Source organism: Triticum aestivum, chromosome 4A (genome assembly GCF_018294505.1).
Source record: "Triticum aestivum cultivar Chinese Spring chromosome 4A, IWGSC CS RefSeq v2.1, whole genome shotgun sequence".
Classification (NCBI taxonomy): domain Eukaryota; kingdom Viridiplantae; phylum Streptophyta; class Magnoliopsida; order Poales; family Poaceae; genus Triticum; species Triticum aestivum.
The window spans coordinates 649804456-649824898 of NC_057803.1; the positions used below are offsets into that span (position 1 = coordinate 649804456).

General features: G+C 41.6%; 1 pseudogene; it reads left to right on the forward strand.

The window, feature by feature from the left end:
* The first annotated feature begins 12636 nt into the window (after positions 1-12636).
* LOC123084191 (probable indole-3-pyruvate monooxygenase YUCCA10) lies at positions 12637-14324 on the forward strand (annotated as a pseudogene).
* Positions 14325-20443: the final 6119 nt, after the last annotated feature.

Below are 20443 nucleotides of genomic sequence, written 5' to 3' on the forward strand. Positions count from 1 at the left end.
ACTTGAAAGGAGGGGAGGAGACTCGTGCTCGCCGGAACCAAGGAGGAACTGCGGCGGCCGAGACAAACTCTGGCGAAAAGAAGAGAGGGCCGAGGGCTCCGGTGGGCTAGGAGGGAAGAGGAGGGGCTTGGGAGCTGCGTAAGAGCCTAGGGGTCCTTTTATAGGCAGAGGGGAAGGCTCTGGAGCTCACGGGCGATCTCCCGACCAAGCTTTAGTGGCTGACAGAGGCGGGGCACGGCACGGGCATGGCGCTAGGAGCGCATTCATGGCTAACCACACGAGCCATCGATGCAGGGAGATGCAGGGCATCACGGGGCAGCTACTAGACATGGATGGAGGTCGAGACGATGAGGGAGACGACGGGCAGAGGGACAAGAAGAATCTAGAGCGCGCAATGTGCATGACATCAGCGTGATCACCACGCGCACTAGTGCAAATGGCTAGTTTTGGCATGGCCAACCATGTCCAGTAGAATCACCTTAGTGACCTTAGTCCAACTAAAGAAATAAATCGGTCCAGGGGCAAAGAAGATATTTGCGCTTAGCTCCAAAAGTAAATCAGTAAGAAGGTGTTTGTAACTTGCTCTGGTTAAACCAGCCAGGTAAATCAGTAAATATCTTGTCTGGGAGGTTTAGCTACCGAAGGAAATTCATCCTGGAGGTTTTGAGGGTAAAAGGATCAAGATTTACTACAGTTACTTCACAATTGCATACTTGGTCCAGAAATGAAGATCATGATGGTGCACTCACATGGAGTGCCCACTTGAGCTCAAATTGGGCAAATATTAGTCATTTGGTCGTGTGATGATGCTGTAAAAAGCTCATGCGAAATGGACAAACCAAAATAGCACTTGCTTCACAAACTTCTCTACTGACCAGAAACTTGGAATAATTATGGTGGTCAAATGGCTCAATGAAATGATGCCAAAATGGGTGGAGAGATGTTGTATGAGTATAAGAATGGTCTGTTAATTTATCAGGATTTTTGAAGCAATATAAAATATACTTGCTTCACAATCTGAAAATATTGCCAGAAACAAAGATTTGCTCCTGTGCTCACATAGATAATTTTATGGGGCTGCAAATGGGTGGAAGGGGTTAATATGAGCACATTAAGGAGTTTGCAAAAGTTCAACTCGTTTGGGTACTCCTAGCTAGTACTTCCTTCACAATGCATTCCCTCAGACAGGAACTTTGAAAAATCACTGAGGAAGATTTGCTAGGCAAATAAATTTGAACTTGTGCATGAGGCCATTATTTGGACATATAAACATGCCCAAAAAGGTTTGGAGTCAATAGGAGAAATATAAATGACACTTCCTTCACCAAGTGCCATTCAGGGCAGAATAGGAAAAGGAATATTGGGGAATTATTTTTGAACATGGCAATGAAACATTTTGCCATATTTGGTCAAGATATGACCCAAAGAATTTATGAGAATTATTTGGTAATTTTTGGAGTGATGGAAATATAGGTTGCTTCACAACCTAGGGCAATTTGAGTTATTTCTTTAATAGAAAAGGTATATTCCCAATAAAAAGAATATTGGGATTTGGGCTAGGATGGAAATGAAAGGGTCTAGGGAAAGATTTGGGAATGGTAAGCCACTCTGGAAACAAAGAAGAGGGCATGTTCTTCAGTTTCCAGACCACAAAGCCACGGAAAAAGAAAACTCAGGCAAAAACTTTGGAAAAACAAAAGAAAATGAAAGGACCAAAAATCAGGCTGTCACAATAATTGTTATTAATAGATGTATTTCCTTGTTGCAATCCGTGTTAAATTCTCCTCATGCTTATAATCAAAACAAAGCTTTTACTAACCATATCGTTGATGCTATTATGCAATCTTTTGAAGAAAAGCTTGAACTAGAAGTTTCTATCCCTAGAAAACTTTTTGATGAGTGGGAACCTACTATTAAGATTAAGATTAAATATTATTAATGCTATGCTTTGTGTGATTTGGGTGCTAGTGTTTCCACAATTCCAAAAACTTTGTGTGATGTGTTAGGTTTCCGTGAATTTGATGATTGTTCTTTAAATTTGCATCTTGCGGATTCCACTATTAAGAAACCTATGGGAAGGATTAATTATGTTCTTATTGTTGCAAATAGGAATTATGTGCCCGTAGATTTCATTGTTCTTGATATAGATTGCAATCCTACATGTCCTTTTATTCTTGGTAGACCTTTCCTTAGAACGATTGGTGCAATTATTTATATGAAAGAAGGAAACATTAGATTCCAATTTCCGTGAAGGAAAGGCATGGAACACTTTCCTAGGAAGAAAATTAAATTGCCTTATGAATCTATTATGAGAGCCACTTATGGATTGCATACCAAAGATGGCAATACCAAGATCTATTTGTGTTCTTATGCCTAGCTAGGGGCGTTAAACGATAGCGCTTGTTGGGAGGCAACCCAATTTTATTTTTCTTCTTTGCTTTTTGCTCCTGTTTAGTAATAAATAATTCATCTAGCCTCTGGTTAGATGTGGTTTTATATTTTAATTAGTGTTTATGCCAAGTAGAACCTTTAGGATAGCTTACGGTGATAGTTGTGTTGATCCTACTAAAAATCAGAAACTTTTGTGCTTAGTAAATTAGTTTTGAAAATTCACAGAAACGTTCTTTTGATCTGATTGTTTTTCTCTGGATTGGTACACAAATTGCTCAGGTTTTCCCAATTTGGATGGATTTTTGGAGTTACAGAAGTATTCGGGAGTTACAGATTACTACAGACTATTCTGTTTTTGACAGATTCTGTTTTTCGTGTGTTGTTTGCTTATTTTGATGAATCTATGGGTAGTATCGGGGGGTATGAACCATGGAGAAGTTGGAATACTTTAGATATTACACCAATATAAATAAAGAATGAGTTTGCAATAGTACCTTAAAGTGGTGATTTATTTTCTTATACTAACGGAGCTCATGAGATTTTCTACCGAGTTTTGTGTTGTGAAGTTTTCATGTTTTGGGTAAGCATTTTATGGATTATGGAATAAGGAGTGGCAAGAGCCTAAGCTTGGGGATTCCCAAGGCACCCCAAGTTAATATTCAAGGACAACCAAAAGCCTAAGCTTGGGGATGCCCCGAAAGACATCCTCTCTTTCGTCTTCGTCTATCGGCAACTTTACTTGAGGCTATATTTTATTCACCACATGATATGTGTTTTGCTTGGAGCGTCTTGTATGATTTGAGTCTTTGCTTTTTAGTTTACCACAATCATCCTTGTTGTACACATATTTTGGGAGAGACACGCATGAATCATAATTTATTAGAATACTCTATGTGCTTCACTTATATCTTTTGAGCTAGGCAATATTGCTCTAGTGCTTCACTTATATAATTTTTAGAGCATGGCGGTGGCTTTATTTTATATAAATTGTTGAACTCTCATGCTTCACTTATATTATTTTGAGAGTCTTTTAGATCAGTATGGTAATTTTCTTGGGTTATAAAACTAGTCCTAATATGATGGGCATCCAAGATGGATATAATAAAAATTTCATATGAAGTGCATTGAATACTATGAGAAGTTTGATTCTTTATGGTTGTTTTCAGATATGAAGATGGTGATACTAGAGTCATGCTAGTGGAGTAATTGTGAATTTGAGAGATACTTGTGTTAAAGTTTGTGATTCCCGTAGCATGCACGTATGGTGAACCGTTATGTGATGAAGTTGGAGCATGATTTATTTATTTAGTGTCTTCCTTATGAGTGGAGGTAGGGATCGCGCGATGGTTAACTCCTACCGACCCTTCCCCTAGGAGCATGTGCGTAGTGCTTTGTTTTGATGACTTGTAGATTTTTGCAATAAGTATGTGAGTTCTTTATGACTAATGTTGAGTCCATGGATTATACGCACTCTCAACCTTCCACCATTGCTAGCCTCTCTTGTGCCGCACAACTTTCGCCGATACCATAACACGCACCATTACCTTCCTCAAAACAGCCACCATACCAACCTATTATGGCATTTCCATAGCCATTCCGAGATATATTGCCATGCAACTTTCCACCATTCTGTTTATTATGACACGCTCCATCATTGTCATATTGCTTTGCATGATCATGTAGTTGACATTGTATTTGTGGCAAAGCCATCGTTCATAATTCTTTCATCCATGTCACTCTTGAATCATTGCACATCCCGGTACACTGTCGGAGGCATTCACATAGAGTCATATTTTGTTCTAAGCATTGAGTTGTAAGTAAAGTGTGATGATCTTCATTATTAAAGCATTGTCCCATGTGAGGAAAGGATGATGGAGACTATGATTCCCCCACAAGTCGGGATGAGACTCTGGATGAAAAAAAAGAGAAAAAAGAGGCCATAAAAGAAGAGAAGGCCCAAATAAAAAATGAGAGAAAAAGATAGAAGGGACAATGTTACTATCCTTTTTCCACACTTGTGCTTCAAAGTAGCACCATGATCTTCATGATAGAGAGTCTCCTATGTTGACACTTTCATATACTAGTGGGAATTTTCATTATAAGAACTTGGCTTGTATATTCCAACGATGGACTTTCTCAAAGTTCCCTAGGTATTTGTGAGCAAGCGAGTTGGATGCACACCCACTTAGTTCATTTTTGAGCTTTCATACACTTATAGCTCTAGTGCATCTGTTGCATGGCAATCCCTACTCACTCACATTGATATCTACTGATGGGCATCTCCATATCCCATTGATACGCCTAGTTGATGTGAGACTATCTTCTCCTTTTTTGTCTTCTCCAAAACCACCATTCTGTTCCACCTACAGTGCTATGTCCATTGCTCACGCTCATGTATTGCGTGAAAGTTGAAAAAGTTTGAGAATACTAAAGTATGAAACAAATGCTTGGCTGAAACCGAGATTGTACATGATTTAAATATTTTGTGTGATGAAGATAGAGCATAGCCAGAGTATATGATTTTGTAGGGATAACTTTCTTTAGCCATGTTATTTTGAGAAGACATGATTGTTTTGTTAGTATGCTTGAGGTATTATTGTTTTATGTCAATATTAAACTTTTGTTTTGAATCTCTTGGATCTGAACATTCATGCCACAATAAAGAAAATTACATGGATAAATATGTTAGGTAGCATTCCACATCAAACATTATGTTTTTTATCATTTACCTACTCGAGGACGAGCAGGAATTAAGCTTGGGGATGCTTGATATGTCTCCAACGTATCTATAAATTTTTATTGTTCCATGCTATTATATTATTTGTTTGGGATTTTTAATAGGCATTTATATGCTATTTTATATTATTTTTGGGACTATCCTATTAGCCGAGGGCCCAGTGCCAGTTTTTTTTGCCTATTTAGAGTTTCGCGGAAAAGGAATACCGAACGGAATGAAACCTTCACGATGATCTTTCTTGGACCGAAAGCAAACTAGGAGACTTGGAGATGAAGTCGGAGACGCAACGATGCAGCCACAAGACAGGAGGGCGCGCCCAGGGGGTAGGGCACGCCCCCTACGTCGTGGGCCCCTCGTAGCACCCCTGACCTAGTTTCGTCGCCTATATATACTCTTATACCCTGAAAACATCCAGGAGAGCCACAAAATCACGTTTCCACCCCCTCAACCTTCCGTACTCGTGAGATCCCATCTAGGGACCTTTTCCGGTGTCCTGCCGGAGGGGGATTCGATCACAGAGGGCTTCTACATCAACACCATTACCTCTCCGATGAAGCGTGGGTAGTTTTCCACAGACCTTCGGGTCCATATTTATTAGCTAGATGGCTTCTTCTCTCTCTTTTATTCTTAATACCATGTTCTCCTCGATGTTCTTGGAGATCTACTCAATGTAATATTCTTTTGCGGTGTGTTTGCCGAGATCTGATGAATTGTGGATTTATGATCAGATTATCTATGAATATTATTTGGTTCTTCTCTGAATTCTTATATGCATGATTTTATATCTTTGCAAGTCTCTTCGAATTATCGGTTTAGTTTTGCCTACTAGATTGATATTTCTTGCAATAGGAGAAGTGCTTAGCTTTGGGCTCAATCTTGCGGTGTCCTTTCCCAGTAACAGTAGGGGCAGCAAGGCACGTATTGTATTGTTGCCATCGAGGATAAAAAGATGGGGTTTTTCATCATATTACATGAGTTAATTCCTCTACATCGTGTCATCTTACTTAATGCGTTACTCCATTTTTTATGAACTTAATACTCTAGATGCATGCTGGATAATGGTCAATGCATGGAGTAATAGTACTAGATGCATGCAGGAGTCGGTCTATTTGACACGAACGTGATGCCCATGTTCATGATCATTGCCTTAGATATTATCATAACTATGCACTTTTCTATCAATTGCTTTACAGTAATTTGTTCACCCACCGTAATATTTGCTATCTTGAGAGAAGCCACTAGTGAAACCTATGGCCCCCGGGTCTCTTTTTCATTATATTGAATCTCTTTTCCATATTATTTAATCTCGTTTAAATCTTGCTAGTTTCCGATCTACTATTTTGCAATCTTTTACTTTCCGATCTATAAAACAAAAATACCAAAAATCTTTACTTAAACGTTTATCTATGTATATCAGAGCTCACTTTTGCAAGTGACCGTGGAGGGATTGTCAACCCCTTTATCACGTTGGTTGCAAGTTGTTGATTGTTTGTGCAGGTATTCAGTGACTTGTGCGTTGTCTCCTACTGGATTGATACCTTGGTTCTCAAAACTGAGGGAAATACTTACGCTACATTGTTGCATCACCCTTTCCTCTTCAAGGGAAAACCAATGCTAGCTCAACAGATAGCAGGCGCATACAATAAGCGTCAATGGATGAGTCATGTGGATGGCAGCCAAAAAATTCCTGCTGAAGAAACACGCGGCGCTGGAGGGCATTGTCGGTGAAGAGCCCGTTCAGCTTCGCCCACACCGTCTGCGCTTCGTCCTTGTTGCACACGATGGTGTGGAAGAGGTCCTTGGAGATGGTTTGGTATAGCCAGCGGGTGATGGTGGTGTCGGTGGTCATCCAGTCGTCATCCGCGAACATGAGGCCGGTGTCGACGGAGCCATCAATGTGATCATTGAGGTGGTACTCGCGGAAGACGAGGAATAAATAGGTTTTCTAGGCATAGTAGGTGGAGTTGGGGTAGTTCAGGATGATGGGTGTCGGTGTTAAAACCGGCGGATCTCGAGTAGGGGGTGCCGAACTGTGCGTCTAAGGTCGATCGTAACAGGAGACAGGGGACACGATGTTTACCCAGGTTCTGGCCCTCTCTATGGAGGCAATACCCTACTTCCTGCTTGATTGATCTTGATGAATATGAGTATTACAAGAGTTGATCTACCATGAGATCATAATGGCTAAACCCTAGAAGTCTAGCTTGTATGATTGTCATAATGATCTATCGACTAGCCTGGCCTTGGCTTATATAATGCACCACAGGCCTAGGATAACAAGAGTCCTAGCCGAATACGTTGGTGGAGAGGAGTCCTTGTCTTGACCACCAAGTCTTGTGGAATACTCCTTGTATGAGGCATGGGCTACCCGAAGTGACCCATGAGTGAACCGCCATGGGGGTCCTCGGCCTGACCCACCTGGTCGGGAGACAATGTGGTGAGTACCCCCTAGTCCAGGACACCGTCAATGGGTACACGATCGAAGATGTAAAGATCATGGATGAGTTCCACCGGAGGAGGAGCCGGACCGTCCAAGGGGTTGGAGGGGATGGAGAAGGAGGAGTGGGGAGAGGCCATCGGTGGAGATGGAGGTTTGGGCGCAACAGCAAAAGGAAGCGGCAGCGCGGGTGGGTTCGATCAATGGCGGCGGCTCGGGTGGATGGGGATCGGGACAGGGAAGGAGAGGTGGCGATCGGGGTGGGAAGGGGAGGTGGCGATTGGGTGAGGGAGAAGCGAAGGGATGAGGCGCATGCGTCGGCGGGGCTAGATGCGGCAGCGGCGCGGGAAGGTGGCAGCGACGGCAACGAGGGGGCGGCGGCAGCGCATCTAGGGCTTAGGCAGAAGCTAGGGTAGGATCGGGAAGGAAACTGATACCATGTTGGAAGGCAATGCAACTCTCGATATTGATCGGGTTCACAACGCACATATATATGTACAAGGGGGAGCCCTCAGCCTCATCTATACAAGGAAACTAGAGGTGGAGCTGGTAGGAGATTATCCTAACTAGAACGGTTTCAATTTGTAGGATGAGAAAGAAACCTCATCCTTTGGTGCACACTAACCGATGAAGCTCAACCCTCTCTCGAACTGAGCTATTTCTGCGTGTAGGCCTACATAATATGTTCAACATATACCCCTGGCGGAAGGCAGTTTTCTGGTGCAGAGCGCCCCAGTGCCGTCATGTGGCGCTTGTTGGGTGCTTCTCTCATTGGAAAAAAATTCTCTAATTTTTCATATATCATTTTTGCTTTTAACTTTTATTTCTGGGTTTTTTGAGTTTCCAGGGATTTCCAGGTTTTTTGGGTACTTTTTTCTGTGTTTGTTCTATTCCGCATGAACAATAGGTTTGCTTACAAAAAAAATTGAAGTATAGATGTGCTTTCATGCTTCCGAAAAAAGTGAAGCACAAATGTGCTTCCGTGCTTATTTTTTGTTTTTTTTTCATTTTTTGGGGTTTCTAGTTTTTTATTTTTGGTTTTTTTGGTTTCCAATTTTTTATTTCTGGTTTCTTTTTCTTTTTTTCTCTAGTTTCTTTGGTTTTCGATTTATTTTTGATATCATGTTTCCAATTTTTTTCGGTTTCCATGTGAAGCTGGGATTTCACACGAGAAGACGACTGTGCTTCTGTGTGAAGCATAAGTTGCACTTATGTGCTTCCCCAAAAAGTGTAGCATAGATGTGCTTCCGTGTGAAGCACAATTGTGTGTCTATGCTTCCCCAAAAGTGAAGTACAGGTCTGCTTCCGCGTGAAGCACATCTAGAAAAGCACAAGTTAGTTTACTTGGAAGCACGGATTCTTAAAGTTTGGAAGCACATATTTTCCAAAAAAATATACGTCGAAACCTATCAACATGAGATCTAGTTTCAAAGATCTCGACGCGAGAAACACAATGGTGAAAATGGTTGATGATTTGGATGCACAGTTCAAAATATAAAAAAGTCATCACGTACCTCCCGTGCATGAGAAGAAATTCCACCAAAACTTCCAGGTTACGACAAGTGTCACCATGTAGTGCGACATTTTTCACCATCAAAGATGGTAGGAGTGACCTTTGTAAGGGGTACCCCTTAACTAGTGATTCTGCACGTCCAACGAAACCGGTCACCTAGGTGTGGGTCTCTGATCCACACACATATGAAAAAGTATGGCCCAAGTATACAATATGGACGACATACATATGTTCCAAAGTGAGGCATTAGGACTGTCTTAAGAAAAAAATTCCGGTTCCCGGTTCGGTTGCTGCCCTTGTGGGTAGCACGCACCCCCCGGTCTCTACCTCACGAGATGGTGCCCCTTGCGATGGGCCTAAATGTTGTTGGTCCTGGCAGCTATTGCTACCAAACCACGAGTGTAGAATCTCTCGCAATGGGTAGTATTATAAATTAACTAGAGCATCATGGCGCGCGTTGTTGCATCCGTCCCTTCTTTTGATAGAATAAATATGATTTTTGGTAAGTATAAAGTGACAAATAAGTTGAAAAAATGTCTAAGTTACTATATGTAGAATGAATATATGTATACACACTTAATAAATATAGTTATGCTTATAATATGAACACATATAAAGTGGAGAACATACAAGTGATAACAACATCACCAAAAGAAAAACAATTTATACAAAGACAAGTACTTTGGTCATTCTCTGTGGAGAGCATGGCATCTCTAGAAGCATAAATGGAAGAAAGCACATCAAGTCTACATGGTAAGGCGAGACGTTGCAGGTATATTCCAACTGCTTTAGTATCTCTAGTGGCATCAACTATCGTCCTACATAATATAGTGAAGTAGTTGTTTGTATACACATCAAGAGAAACTACTACACCGACGACCATGTTGCGAGTCCTAATATGGTGCTTATACAAAAAGAGTCCAGCATAAGTAATGCAATTCCTAAGAAAATGTGAAGACTTTGATCATTAGTAAAACTAAAGTTGCAGTATAGATCTGCACAATCAACTACAGTTGCAGAGATGGAAGAAACATCATCTAACGAACATATATTTATTTGGGAGAAATGATGTACATGATATGGTCATGTTGATAATCATATTTTTTTCATGTAATTAGGAGGCAATTCCTTGCATATGAAGATGTAGCTAGTGGGTCCCAGCTGTCAGGGGGAGGAAACATTTTTTCTGCTTAATAAGGAGGAACTTTCCTTGCGTGCGACCATGGACCTCGTGGGTCCTAGTTGTCAGCCTTACCGTGTACAGTCCTCTTCCGATCACTCTCGTTTGTTGATCACGCCGCGCAGAGCGCAACAATTTTGGTTTCGCTGTTGGATAGTATTCGTCGTCATCTATCCAGTAAGCTTGAGTTTCCTCAATTCGAAGCTCATTTGCAGAAGTTATGGCAATTTTGGTTTTCTTCTAGTCATCTGTAGTTGTGCTTGTGAGCTGGAGGCCACAAGTTGTAGTACCACTCTGGTTAGCGGTAGTACCACTTATAAGTGGTACTACCGCTGTCCGGTACCGCGCCTACTACCGCTGCTTCTAGGAATTCAGCTTTCATGTCGGGTTTGCGCGGAAATGCAACGGTAGTGCGAAGCGGTAGTACCGCCTTTAAGCAGTAGTACTGCACGCTACTAGCGCTGCGCTGCCGCTCCCTCTAGGTCTCGATGCACTCTCAGCGGAGGTGAAGCGGTTGTGGAGGGCAGCACTACTTCCTATAAGCAGTAGTACCGCTTAGCTGGGCAGTAGTACCACTGTAGCAGTTCTACTGCTTCTCCCCTGTTCCTGCTCTGCTTCTGAGTAACCCCGTGCTGCAACCCCAACGGTAGTACCGCTGGAGCAACCGGTAATACCGCTACGGCTGCACTACCGGCTCGTGGCTTCGTGCCATTGCACTGCTTTTGGGTTACTACCGCCCGAGCGATAGTGCCGCTCTGTACGGGCTAGGAGCAAGGTAACAGTTGGATTTTTCCCTCCTATAAAAGGGGTTCTTCTTCCCCTTTGAACCTTATCATTCGAGCTCGTGTTTTTCCTCCATTATTGACCTTCTTCGAGCTTGCTAACTCTCGAACCCTCCAATGATTCTTGCTAGTTCTTGAGGGAAAAGAGAGAGGAGATCTAAATCTACGTTTCCACCAATCACTTTCTCCTCTATGTGAGGGGAACCCCTTAGATCAAGATCTTGGAGTTCTTCGTGTTCTCTTCTTCGTTCTTCCTCTCATTTCCCTCCCTATCATTAGTTGCTTTGGTGGGATTTGGGAGAGAAGGACTAGGGCACTTTGTGTGCCCTTGCCATTGCATTTGGTGCATCGGTTTGAGTTCTCCACGGTGATACGTGGAAGTGAAGTTGAGAAGCTTGTTACTCTTGTGTGTTTGGACACCCTAGAGTTTGTTCCTCTTGGTTGTCTTGATACCCTAGATGGTTGGTGTTGTTGAAACTCAATCATTGTGGTGTAAAGCTCCGGGCAAGCGTCGGGGTCTCCAATTGGGTTGTGCAGGTCGCCCCGAGCAATTTTACGGGTACCAGTGACCGCCCCAAGGGTTTCCAAAGTGTACATGTTTGGTCACTGCCACAAGGGTTGGCATTTGTATGGGTTTGGTGACTGCCGTCAAGGGTCCCTTAGTGGAATCACGGCATCTTGCCCTGTGCGAGAGCGTTAGGAGATTACGATGGCCCTAGTGGCTTCTTGGGGAGCATTCTGCCTCCACACCAGTCCAAACGGTGATTAACATCCGCAAGGGTGTGAACTTCGGGATACATCATGTCTCAGCTGCCTCGGTTATCTCTTACCCAACCCCTTTACTTATGCACTTTACTTTGTGATAGCCATAGTGTTTCATGTTATGTATCTTGCTATCTCCTAGTTATTTATCTTGCTTAGCATAAGTTGTTGGTGCACATAGGTGAGCCTAGTTATTTTAGATTTTGTGCTTGACAAATTAAATGCTAGTTTTATTCTGCATTTGTTCAAGCCTAAACCATAATTATGTTAATGCACCAATTCACCCCCCCCCCCTCTAGGCGACATCCACAATCTTTCAATACAAGTACTCCCCTGTCCTTAAAATGGATAGAAATGGATGTATCTAGAACTAAAAATATGTCTAGATACATCCATTTCCGCGACAAATAATTTGGGATGGAGGGAGTATATACTTAACATATACTTATCCCGTATGAATTTTCATTGATACAACAGGAACGGAAAGAAATTCAAAAGAGATTTTAGTCTAAACATATCCAAAGCTGGTTGATAAGTTTCCAAAAAAACAATCGATCAAGAGTGTGTTTCCTGCCTATTTTGTATCCTCTATAATGTATCAGGACATGCTTTCACACCAATGGTTCAATATTTAAACGGAATACTAGTACACACCAGGATAAGGCATCAATAAATCTTTATCTTTTTCATTCCTCATTCGAAATAGATTGACACATGAGGCATACCAGTATATATATGCCCATATATGCATCCAAAGATTCATCGAGCAAACAAGCAAACACTCCAGCCTACCATTGCACCCATCCCACAACTTTGTCAACTCTTCTCTTTGAAATGGAGAATGTTGTAGTGTTGATTGTTGGCGTTGGGCCAGCAGGCCTTGCAACAGCAGCATGCCTTAGCCAATTCTCAATTCCCTATCTCATTGTCGAGTGTGAAAGTTGCAGCGCGTCGCTTTGGCGCAACCGCGCCTACGATCGCCTCAAGCTGCATCTTGCAAAGGAGTTCTGTGAGTTGCCACACATGTCATACCCACTAGATGCTCCAACATACATACCAAAAACCTTGTTTGTCAAGTACTTGGATGACTATGTTGAGCGTTTTAATATTCAACCCAAGTATCTCACTAGTGTGGAGTCATCCACATTTGACGATGACGAAAAATGTTGGTCCATCATGGCACATGACATGGCAAAGAGCACAATAGTCAGGTTCACAACAAAGTTTCTTGTTGTGGCAAGTGGTGAGAATAGTGCAGAGAATATTCCAATGACCCCCGGACTATAAAGTTTTCCAGGTGATGTCATCCACTCCTCAAGCTACAAGTCAGGCAAGAGCTACTCTGGCATGAATGTATTGGTTGTTGGATCTGGCAACTCCAGAATGGAAATTGCTTATGACCTTGCGGCCCATGGTGCCAATACTTCAGTTGTTATACGAAGCCCGGTATGTACATGCACTATATATTATTTTTTAACCTGGAAACACTAGCGAATCCCCCACCCCACCCTACGGGCACTATATATTTTCAGTGGGTACATGGAAATTTCTTATTATAACCACCACTAGATGGATGTTATTTTCCAGAGTTATTACTAGAAAGTATTTCATGGTATAGAGCGATAGACTATTTTATAACATGCACAAACAACTAAGCAATCAGACGAACTACACCGAAAAATTAGCTCTTGAAAGAAGATGATTCTATGAAATTTTATTTTAGGATGCACGGTTCAAAAGAGACGTGACAAGTTTTGTGGTTGCAGATTCATGTAATGACAAAGGAACTAATCCGGTTGGGGATGACACTTGCTCGCCGCCTTCCACTGAATCTAGTGGATAACCTCCTTGTGATGGCGGCGAATTTAATATTTGGAGACCTATCGAGGTATGGCATTAGAAGGCCAAAAATGGGTCCAATGATCCTCAAGTCAAAAACCGGCCGATCCGCTGTTATTGATGTTGGCACTGTTGGGTTAATCAAAAAAGGTATCATCAAAGTAAGTATAGCCTTAACATGACATAAATTTCATAGCATATGTTATCTTTATATGCCAAGTTATCAATATTCTATTCATCTCCTACAGGTACATGGGAGCATTAGTAAGATCATGGGTGATATAGTTGAATTTCAATGCAGTAAAAAGATATCATTTAACGTGATTGTGTTTGCAACTGGATACAAAAGCACAACAAATATATGGCTCAAGGTAACAACATTGTTGTTTGAATATGTCTGAGTTTGTTTTCTTGGTGCAACAATTGTTAAATCTGCTAACAAGCTCTATGTTATTTTTTTATCCTAGAATGGTGAGAGCATGTTAAATGGCAATGGACTGCCCATCAAAGAATATCCGAATCATTGGAAAGGTGAAAATGGGCTCTATTGTGCTGGGTTAGGAAGGAGAGGATTGGCTGGTATTGCGGCAGATGCCAAGAATATCGCCAATGAATGCGTCTTCGACAATGCGATGTCTTCCATCACTGGGCTCCTCAACAAGATCAAGGATGAGATCCAATGATGGGCTAAGGCAGGGGCACAAGACCCGCGGGTTGTTCTGCACCAATCCTGGGATGTCCACTGAGTTGTATGATGTACTGCAATATTAACGTCCTAGGAGGACTATAACTTTCCCCCATCCTTTCAATGCAATGAATTGCAAAGGTCATTTGCGTTTCTTGATTTTTTTATCTTTTACATGTAGTTTACCAGGGCTAGTGTGCTAGACGGTTGATTCTTTGAAAAATCTATCCACTGCCACCTGTCTATCTATCTTCATCCATATTTGATAGAACTAGATTTTTGTTTATTTCAAGGTTCATATGTGCCAGGGAGTAAGCATTACTTTTATAATATAATCAAGGGATTTATACTCACATGGTGCAAAGAGCTTTGTAATTTTTATTGAACAGTTACCTACAGTATTTTATTTACTTCAATTTACACATGCAAAAGTCATCCCCTTGAACATGATGTTTAACAACAAGGGGACTAACTGCTCGTGAAAAAAAAACAAGGGACTAAGTGCAATTAATACAAAGACAATGCTACACCTACATAAAATAATCTATGTTACTTTACGTAATGTGCAGCGTGGACACTCTGGATTGGATATAGGAGGATTGGGGGGGGGCACCTCTCTCAAAATTAGGGGGGAGAGAATCATTGTTAGAAAGTCTACGTTATACACCCCTCGTATAAAGGGTAGTATAGACTTTTGCCTAATCACCGTGTACGTTGTACATGGCTAATTTAGAAACGGGCACACAACTGCGCCCCCTCCCCCCTCCCCTCCATGGCCTGGGCTTGGCCCACCCCTCACGGTCTTTCCGTACAGGGCTAGTTTAGAGACAGGCACACAACTCCCCCACCCCCACCACCAATGGGTCAAACCCTATTCGGCGCCTTTAGCGCCCGAATAAGGCATTTCCGCAAACGGGCGCATACCCCTCGCTGCGCAATGGGCCGACCCATTTCTGCCCCTTTTTTTGTTCGAAACCGCAAAAAACTATGGGTTGTTGACACTCGAACTCGCAACCTCACGACTTCCTCTTTTTATGTTAGCTACGGTAACGAACTACACAACTACCCTCATTTGATTTGAGACATCCTTTCTCCTTTTATGAAATCTTCCTTACCTTTTCTTTTTCTCCTTTTTTTCTTTTTTTTCTTGTTTTCTTGTTCCTTCTTTTCTTTCTTTTTCTTAAATGCATGATTATTTAAAAAAACCAGTGAAATTTTTCCCAGTTCGTGAACTATTTATTCAAAATTGATGAACTTTTTCGAATTTGTGAACCTTTTGTGGAAACTAGTGAACCTTTTTCACATTAGTGAACTTTTTTACCGAAATTGTTGAACTTTTTATAAACCCGAGAACCTTTTTTCAAAATTCGGTGAACTCTTTTCAAATTTGTGAACTTTATCGTCTAAATCGGTGATTTTTCTAAAATCAATAAACTTTTCTCAAATCCATGAAGTTTTTTCAAAATTTGGTGAACTCTTTTAAAATTTGTGAATGTTTTTTTATCATACTCAATGAACCTTTTTAAAATCCATGAACTTTTCTCAAATCTGTGAGCTTTTTTCAAAATTCAGAGAGCTATTTTCAAATTTGTGAACTTTTTTTTTATCAAAATCGATGAACTTGTTTTGATTTTATGAATTTGTTTTGAGAAAATCTGAGAACTGATTTTGAAATAGATGAGCTTTTTAAGAATTTGTGAAATCTTTTTTTCATATTTACAAGTTTTTCCCGAAATAATTTATACTGGGACCGGAAAAATGGTCAAATAGCATGTTTTTCAATTGATGACATCATAGCGATTGTGGTGCAGTGGTTAGTCACTCTTGTATTTAGAGTTAGCATGCTGGTTTGATTCCCGCATTTTAGAAAATAGTAGCGCAGTATTCACGTTTCCGTTTTTGATCATTTTTGCTAGACGCCAGAGATGTGGACAGCCCATTACTGGCTGCCTTCGAGCACCAGCTAGCCTAAAGCTCCACCAACGGCCTGGGCTTGGCCCATTCACATTTTCTTTTGTTTTTCCAAACTTCAAAAAAATGGGCAAGAGTAGGTTACAATCTCTCAACCTAACGGATCAAATCAACTAGGACAACCAACTCGGCCACAATAACTTACGTGCCAATAAACTGTTTTTCCTCTTTTTTGTTATGCCTCAACTGTGTAACACTACAACGAAGGCTCTAATTATATTATTTGCATTTTCTTTCGCCAGTTTTTCTACAGTTTTTTTATTTTCCTTTTTCCTGTATTCTTTCTTAAAAGCATGAACCTTTTTCAATTTTCTAGAACTTTTTTTCAAATCTGTGTTTTTTTTCAGTTTCTTGCAAACTGTCTAGTGAACATTTTTTAAAATCCATGAATACTTTTCAGTTTTTTGCAACTTTTTTAGTGAACTTCCTTTTTTAAATCTGTGAACTTTTTTTAAATCCATGAATTGTTTTTCAAAAAACGATGAACTTTTTCCAAATCCGAGAATTATTGTTCAAAATCCGGATGCTTTTTCAAATATGTGATTTTTTTTCAAAATTGATGAACTTTTTTAAAATCCGTGAACTTTTTGGTCCAAATCGATGAACTTTTGTCAAACCGTGAACTTCATTTCAAAACCCATGAACTTTTTTTCAAATCGTGAAGTTTTTTCAAATTTGACAATTTTTTGGAAAAAATTATGAATTGTTTTCCAATTTTGTGAACTTTTCAAAATCATGAACAAATTTCGAAATCCATGAAATTTTCCAATTTTCTGAACACTTTTTGAATTAATGCATTTTTCCCCATCCTTTCAATGCAATGAAATGCAAAGGTCTTTTGCGTTTTCTCGATTTTTTTTCATCTTTTCATGTAGTTTACCAGCGTTAGTGTGCTAGACGGTTGATTCTTTGAGAAATCTATCCACTGCCACCTGTCTATCTATATTTGATAGAACTACTCTTCTGTTTATTTCAAGGTTCATATGTGTCAGGGAGTAAGCATTGCTTTTATAGTATAATCATGGGCTTTATACTCACATGGTGCAAAGAGCTTTGTAAGTTTTGTTGAACAGTTAGCTACAGTATTTTATTTACTTGAATTTACAGATGCAAAAGTCATCCACTTGAACATGATGTGTAACAACAAGGGACTAAGTGCAATTAATACAATCCCGAATCATCAACAACAAATGGTGCAAAAGATAATCAAGTCAAAGTTGTTCATTTCTTCATGACAAACACAAACGAGTAATTGCAGTAGCTTCCAAGTTTTTATTTATTACTCCAAACATTTTCTTGATATGTACGTGATTCAGCACCAATCTTCAAGACAATCCAGGATAGATGTTTTATACCCGTTCCATATTAATTAGTGAAAAAAATTTCAAGTTTAATCTACCACTGAGTTCCTTCGCAGTACCACCTTCAGCAGTTTCTTCGCCACTTCCGTCAGAGTTTAGACATCCTCTCATGTTTCTTCCCTTTCTGTAGAGGCAAGGAGAATGACGTGTGCCTCAGTTTGCACTTTGTTATTAGTCAGACTAATATTATAGGCATGGCATCCAGATTTCATCCATAGGCATGACATCCAGATTTTGTCGATTATAGCTACCATTTATCATTGTGCCAATGGAATTGCTAGAACTAGTCAATGTTGGAAATTCACCCTCAGGATTGATCACATCAAATCGCAAGAGCAACTAATTAACGAGCGTTCCTTTGGGAGCCTCGCAATGATCAGGGCCACTTGGCGCTCTCAGCCATTCGCCACGTATCGCGCTTTGGGCGCTACCTCTGGATTTTGTTTTTTTATTTTTCCGCACGCATTTTCGGCTTTTTAAACGGGTTTTCCGGGTTTTTTCGACGTTTTGGTCTTCCACCGGTCTTCCCCAACTTTTCGACAAAAAAACGAGAGTCATGGTTTTGATTCCGCGAGAGGCACGGTTTTGCTTTCACGAGAGTCACGGTCGTGCCTCACAGAAGCGAAAAAACGTGTTTTCTTTTTTTTCGCGAGAGTCACGGTTTTGCTTCCGCGAGAGGCACGGTTGTGCTTTCGGGAGAGTCACGGCCGTGTCTCTCGGAAACGGGAAAAAAAAACGCGTTTTCTGTTTTTTTCGTGAGAGTCACGGTTTCGCTTCCGCGAGAGGCACGGTTGTGCTTTCGCGAGAGTCACGGCCGTGCCTCCTCGGAAACGGAAAAATAAAAACGCATTTTCTGTTTTTTTTTCTTTCGCGAGAGTCACGGTTTGGCTTCCGCGAGAGGCATGGTTGTGATTTCGTCAGAGGCACAGGCGTGCCTCTTTCGGAAAGGGAAAAAACCCGTGCTCCTGGTTCGGTTTTTTTGTCTGTTTTTTTCGTGAAAAAGAGTTCGTCAAAACCTATCAACATGTGATAATCTAACGGCGAAATTGTTTCGAAATTTGGAGGCACGGTTCAAGAGATAAAACATTTTAAATAAACGGATCTATGAAAAAAGGAAACTTCCAAGTTGAGACAATTGGCGCATATGTAGCGCATCACTTGTCGCAACCTAGGGAAGTTGGAGTTATCTTCGCAACGAGTACTTCTTAACTAGTGATTTCATCAAATCGCACGATGAACACGCGCACATAAAACTGATAGCCAAGGCCCATATCGAGCGCTTTGTTTTTCTCTTTATTTCTATTTTCTGGTTTTCTCTCCACGGTTACAAAACTCACCCAACACTGCGTATATATACACATAGCCAGGACTAACTATCCTACTCGAAGCCGACTCACCCCCCGGGCAATCGAAGGCGTTTCTTTCTTCCGCCAGAAGAAAGAAAAGGCGACCTCGCCGCCAGGAGTCTTCCCCGCCGCCGCCGTCCGGCGGCCTCGGTCGTCGGTGGTGAGGGGGGTCACTGGATCCATGCGCGTGGATCGTTTTCTCTTTTGTAGATTAGGATTTTAGGCCGTTCATCGTCTTGGCTTCGGCGACGGCTATGGCGGCGCTGAATAAAGTTTCTTTGGATCCTACTCCAACAAGGCGATCGGTCCTATGGTTGGGGATGGATTTGGCAATCAGTCTGTTCAAGCAAGGATTGCGTGGCGGCGGCGACATCCCTGTGGTGGACCTGTGTCCTCGGGCTCCGCAGTTGTGACGGCGTTTGCTCCAGCGCCGGCGCAGAGCTTGGGAGGTAGTCCAGGAGCGGATGCAGATTGTGGTCTGCATCGGTGACATCTGGAAGATGGTGGATCGTGTGCTGGGTTCGCGGTTCGTGGATGGCAGATGTGGTTTTCTCCTCCGGCGTTCTAGTCGTGTGGGGGTGCCAGATCTGGAGTTCGATGGCGTGTCCGAGGTGTTGCCCCGGTCTGATTCGTTCAACGGTAATGGTTTTACCTTTGGTGAACCACCTTGGAGGTCCGCAAAGCTGCATGTCAGCGATGGAGCCGCTACGAGCTCGGGTGTGAAGGTGATTCGTCACTTTTCCCTTTGGTGGCTACTATCGTGGTTCTAGAGGCAGGTGACGGATGTTGGTGTCAAGTTCAAAGATTTCTTCAATCTTGATTGTAATTTTACTTCTTGGTTGTTGTTCTTTTGTGCAAAGGCTAGCTTTCTGCTGTCTTTTTAGTTTTGCCAAGTCGGTTACATGACTTGTACTACGATACTTATGATATAAATAAGACACGTATTACCATGCAAAAAAAAAAAGCCGACTCACCCAAGCCAACACGTACCAAAACTAGCACACGTAACCGAATCAACCGAAACTAATCCAATTCCTATACGTACTACTTCTCAGTACTAGGACACGGCCAACTCCTGGCATACAAGCCAACGAAGACACCAAACCGGACTCAACTAATCACCGGCTACCTTGATTATTGATTACGCTTATACTAGTTCTTACAAAACTCAACTAGTAAAGCTCACAACATATAATTATTTGAATTATTCCAACATAGTCAGCGATGAGCGCCGCAGGAGGAGCCTAAATGGCTCACAAACAACAAAAAATATGAAAATTTATCTATTTCAATTATTACCCACTATTCCGTTTATGCCTGTATTTGTAGCCTGGTTGTCCGGCAGCAGTACACATTATATAGTAGTAGCGCACTTACCGAAGTGGTCACCGGGCAGGCGCCTCCCACCCCTTCACCGCGCAAGCAACACCGGCCCCGGG